The sequence below is a fragment of the Euleptes europaea genome, chromosome 17, assembly GCF_029931775.1.
Source record: "Euleptes europaea isolate rEulEur1 chromosome 17, rEulEur1.hap1, whole genome shotgun sequence".
NCBI classification, from domain to species: domain Eukaryota; kingdom Metazoa; phylum Chordata; class Lepidosauria; order Squamata; family Sphaerodactylidae; genus Euleptes; species Euleptes europaea.
Genome location: NC_079328.1, coordinates 24,602,188 through 24,607,565, shown reverse-complemented (window position 1 = coordinate 24,607,565; position 5,378 = coordinate 24,602,188). Strand labels below are relative to the sequence as shown.

At 47.2% G+C, this 5,378-nt stretch overlaps 1 non-coding gene across 1 annotated transcript; it reads left to right on the top strand.

Annotated features, from left to right (window-relative positions):
• The first annotated feature begins 2,273 nt into the window (after positions 1-2,273).
• TRNAS-GGA (transfer RNA serine (anticodon GGA)) lies at positions 2,274-2,345 on the top strand. Its single transcript has one exon. It is a non-coding gene; the product is annotated as a tRNA-Ser (tRNA).
• The last annotated feature ends 3,033 nt before the right edge of the window (positions 2,346-5,378 follow it).

The following is a 5,378-nucleotide window of genomic DNA, read 5'->3' as shown; positions in this document are numbered from 1 at the left end:
GGTCCCTCTTCGCCATCAGTGGGAGGTTTTTGGGGCGGAGCCTGAGGAGGGTGGGGTTTGGGGAGGGGAGAGACTTCAATGCCATGGAGTCCAATTGCCAAAGCAGCCATTTTCTCCAGGTAAACTGATCTCTATCAGCTGGAGATCAGTTGTAATAGCAGGAGATCTCCAGCTAGTACCTGGAGGTTGGTAACCCTATGCCAGTTGTTTCCTGGGTTGCATTGTGGGCGGCCCTTTGAGGAGGTCACTTTTCAACTTTGGGGTTGAGTGTACCTGGAACCAGCTGTGAAATGCTTTGCCTGTCAGTACTCTCTGTGTCTCTCTCCATTGTTTCTGTTTTCTTGGGCATCTACAAGCCTTACAACAAGAATAAAAATAATCATAACATATCAGGGTATTATCTGGTAAACTATTAAAGCTGTTCGATAATAAACAAAAAGTTGAAACCTTTGGGGTGGGGGGGAGAGGGGGACACACAGCTTAGTTCTCTCTCCATGGCAGACATGTAGCCAAGACTGGTTAGAAATTGGACTCCAGAGGACTGAAACCAGATACAGTCAAGATTGGAATCAAAATTTCCCCTTCAAACATTAGGGTGTTCCCAATCCATCCCACCAATCAGAAACTCCATTTTATGGGGCCCCAAATACACCCCTTTGCAAAACGGCCCGTTTCTAAGCTGACATTGAGGGCTGAAGCTGATACTCTGGAACTACCTCTCCGTGGCTCCAGGCCATCTTTGCATCATGTGGGTGGGAAAGCTGTCACCAGAGTGGGAAAGAAAGACTCTGCAGAAAGGGAAAACTGTGCAGAAACCGCTGAGTCATCCCTTAGCCGTTAAGGTAGACTCAGCTTAGCACAGACGAATGCACCACTGGGTCCTATTGAGGGTTGTCCCTCTTTGCCACCAGCAGGAGGATTTTGGGGTGGAGCCTGAGGAGGGCGGGGTTTGGGGAGGGACTTCAATGCCATAGAGTCCAATTGCAAAACCGGCCATTTTCTCCAGGGGAACTGATCTCTATCATAGAATCATAGAGTTGGAAGGGACCACCAGGGTCATCTAGTGCACAATGCAAGCAATTCACAACTACCTCCCCCCCACACACCCAGTGCCTAGAAGATGGCCAAGATGCCCTCCCTCTCATGAACTGCCTAAGTTCATAGAATCAGCATTGCTGACAGATGGCAGCTGGAGAGCAGTTGTAATAATGAGAGATCTCCAGCTAGTCCCTGGAAGTTGGCAACCCTAGTCATATTTGGCTCCTGTCCCACTGTTCCTTCTGCCACAGGGCTGTATAAAAACCATGCGCAGGAAATAAACACACATCTCAGGTGCCGGCTTCGTTTTGTCCATCTGAGACTTGAACCGAACCACCAGGTCGAACATAACGAAATCCTCTTGCTCAGGGGTCCCCAGGGTGTGCCTGTGGGCGTAACGGTGCCCATCAACATCTTTCCTGGCTCCTGCCTAGTGTTTTTATAAAGTGGGTGGGGCCAGGTGGGGATTTGGCCAACCAGGGCTTCTGATTGGCCATTGGATATTTGATTGGCCGTGCAGATATTTTTTTTAAAAAAGTTGCATTGGGAGAAGCTGCCACCACAGCTCAAGGATCTTCACTGTGCGATGGAAGGTAAGCTGTAGCAGTCATGTTGTGGCTGACTCCACCTCCTATGGCAGCCATTTGGTGGCCACCAATTTGTGGTTGCACCCACCATATTGTGTCAGAATTCCAAAGGGGCCCACAGGCTCAAAAAGGTTGAGGACCCCTGCTTCAGCACATCAACAACATTGGGAGGGGTGTGGAAAAGCAAACCTCTCCATTCAACCAAATTCATTATGTCTTTCACTGTGGGCAGTTCCACCCATCCAGTAGAATTCTGAGACAAATGGGACAAGATGTGACCTAGATCTTCCAAGCCATTGGGAGATAAAATATATCCCCCTCAGGTCTCTTGGAGAAGAAGAAGAGTTGGTTTTTATATGCCGACTTTCTCTACCACTTAAGGGAGACTCAACCCGGCTTACAATCACCTTCCCTTCCCCTCCCCACAACAGACACCATGTGAGGTAGGTGAGGCTGAGAGAGAATGACTTGCCCAAGGTCACCCAGCTGGCTTTGTGTGTAGGAGTGTGGAAACAAATCCAGTTCGCCAGATTAGCCTCCGCCGCTCATGTGGAGGAGTGGGGAATCAAACCCGGTTCTTCAGATGACTCCACCGCTCCAAACCACCGTTCTTAACCACTACACCACTACACCATGCTATGCAATGGAGGAGCTGTGGCTCAGTGGTAGAGTATGTGCTTGGAATGCAGAAGGTCCCAGGTTCAATCCCTGGCATCTCCAGTTAAAGGGACTAGGCAAGTAGGTGATGTGAAAGACCCTGGGGAGCCGCTGGCGGTCTGAGTAGACAGTAGTGACTTTGATGGACCAAGGGTCTGATTCAGTATAAGGCAGCTTCATATGTTCATGTGTCTTAGGCCATCCCTAACTTTAAAAAAGACACGTGCTCTCCTTTACATTGCTGATGGTACAAAATTGGAAGTGCAAAAAAATATAGAAGACATAACTACAAAGCAACATTTCATTGATGGTTTGGAGGACTAAAAAACAAAATAGATCAGTTCTCTGCACAATTAGGTCCAGGCCTGGTGCCTGTAGATTGCATTTAATTGCCTGGGAGATTCCCCACTGAACTCATGCATTGCCTTGATCACTGTGGACACGGGTCATTGAGAGTCTCTTGTGTTTTTTTCCTGCAAGGTATAGTGTCTTTCCCAACTTGCCCTTCCTAATTTGCCGCACTCAGCATCCGAATACCAACATACACCTTTCAAATTGATATACAGATGCTTGCTGCGCTCTCTCATTCCACATACTGGTGATGCAGTTTCTGAATGTTCCTTGCAGACTGTCTGGGGCCATGGAAGCATACCTACTCACCAGTTATGAAAATCAAAGCCAATTAAGGGAACGGTTAGAGATACCTATCGCAGGCACTCATACACATAGCTCAAGAGAAACAACCCTCAAATAACCCCGGCTGTTAAATCTGATCATCGACTCCAGGGCTTAATTTGACTCCAGATTCACTAGCCTGGAACCCTGAAATGTGTGAAGCAACAAGAAAGCCCTGCCTTTGAGCATGCACAGAGCATTGTATGCTTTCCACTGAAGGTCATGATGCCAAGCCACAAGCAACCGATTTTGTTTCATTAAGAACCTTTGCTGTGAGACTGAATGGGTTTATATGTGGGATACCTTTTGCCTATTTTGATCAGTTTCTTGCCTTAGACAGCCTTTTTGTTCGCTTGTGCTATTTTCTCAGTTCCTCACCCCGCTGCATTATTTCGTTTCATTAGGAATCTTTGCTGTTAGATGGAATTGTTTTATCTTATCTTATACTCTACTTGCTGATTGACTGAGTGGTCATCCTCATGCCGGTAATCTACCCAGCCTCGCTCCGTTATTTTCATAGAATCATAGAGTTGGAAGGGACCACCAGGGTCATCTAGTCCAACCCCCTGCCCAATGCAGGAAACCCACAACCACCTCCCCCCTACACCCCCAGTGACCCCCACTTCATGTCCAGAAGATGGCCAAGGAGGAGAGCGAGTCGACCTCTGACGGTCGGAAACGACATGCATAATAACAGCTCAAGGTTGACTCAGCCTTCCATCCTTCCAAGCTTAGTAAAATGAGTACCCGGCTTGCTGGGGGTAAAGTGTAGATGACTGGGGAAGGCAATGGCAAACCACCCCATAAACATAGTCTGCCTAGTAAACATCGTGATGTGATGTCACCCCCTGGGTCAGTAATGACCTGGTGCTTACAGAGGGTATTACCTTTATCTAATAATACCACCAACAACGGCAGCCCCCCCAAAGAACTGCCAAGATGGGGAGGAGGGAGGGGGCATGAATCACCACAACCAAATGGAAAAAGGCATGAGGAAAATCTGGCAGTCTTCAATCAGCGGCTGGACGAACACTTGTCAGGGATGCTTTAGGCTGATCCTGCATTGAGCAAGGGGTTGGAGTAAAAGGCCTGGATGGCCCCTTCCAAGTCTGTGATTCCATGAATCTATGAAATCAAATAGGCAAGGTCAGCACTAGGGTTGCCAACTCCAGCTTGGGAGATTCCCACAGATTTTGGAGTGGAGCTTGGAAATGGTGAGATTTGGGGAGCAGAGAGATCTCAGCAGGATATAATGCCATAGAGTCCACCCTCCAAAGCAGCTACTTTCTCCACAGGAACTGATCTCTGTAGTCTGGAGATCAGTTGTAATTCTGGGAGATCTCCAGGCCCCACCTGGAGGCTGGCAACCCTAGTCAGCACTGACAATTCTCCGAGCCAAGCCTGAGCCTGACCTGGAAGGTTTTATAACCATGGGGCAAACAATGAGCTTCTGGGGTGGGGTAGGCACAGAATCAGCCTGGATGAGAGGTCCTGCAAATTTCACAGTGAACAAGTTTGATGGTCAAATTTTCTTACACTGTGACGATCAGATATCAGTTGGTCACTGGGTCTGTTTGGTTTGGCACTGAATGATTTGAATGTTTGCTGACCAGGTTTATATCACCTCCCCACCCCCCACCCCCCAAAAAAGTGCACATTTGCAAGAACACTGCTGATCCAAACCTATTGGCAGCCATTAACGTCAGGAGTACTTAAACAAACATCAAACTGTAGATTAAAAAAAAAAACCCTCAGCATTTATTTATGACTGATTCATGTGGTTTGTGACTGATTTAACTGTCTGTGGACTGCAGCAGTGGCACAGTCAGGACAGAGGGAAGTTGAGATCTTGCATGCACAAAAAGCCAATTGCCTTGTATCGCACTATTAGGAAAGCATACCGTAAAGAAGCCTGTCAAAAAGCCACAAACAGGTCAATGAACAGGCAAACAGTTCGCCAAAAAACCAGCTTCCTATTTGCAAAAAGACGGAACCAGTGGGTGTCCAGGCATCCCTGCCTTGCAGCATGGAGCAACTTCATAAGCACAGAAGCCTTTTGAAAGGCAGCGGAGCACAGACCCAACATTCACCAGTTCTCTCCACTATGCCATGCGGTGGCGGACTGACATTTTTGGGACCCTGAAGCTTGAACTATTATGGAGTCCCCTTCACAACCAGCAATGTTTTGAGGCCCTATGAAATAGAGCATATTCGAAGGTCAATATTAAGTACGTCAACCCATTGGCTTATGATTCTATCACTAAAATAAGCTTATTTTAATAACAAACATGTTAAAAAAACTCAATTGATTTTGCTGAAAAATTCAATCATTAAAAAAAAAGTTGCTTCAGGGTCCCTCTGGGATTAGGGGCCCTGAAGTTTAAGCTACATTAGTTTCATAGTAGATCCGCCATTGATGCC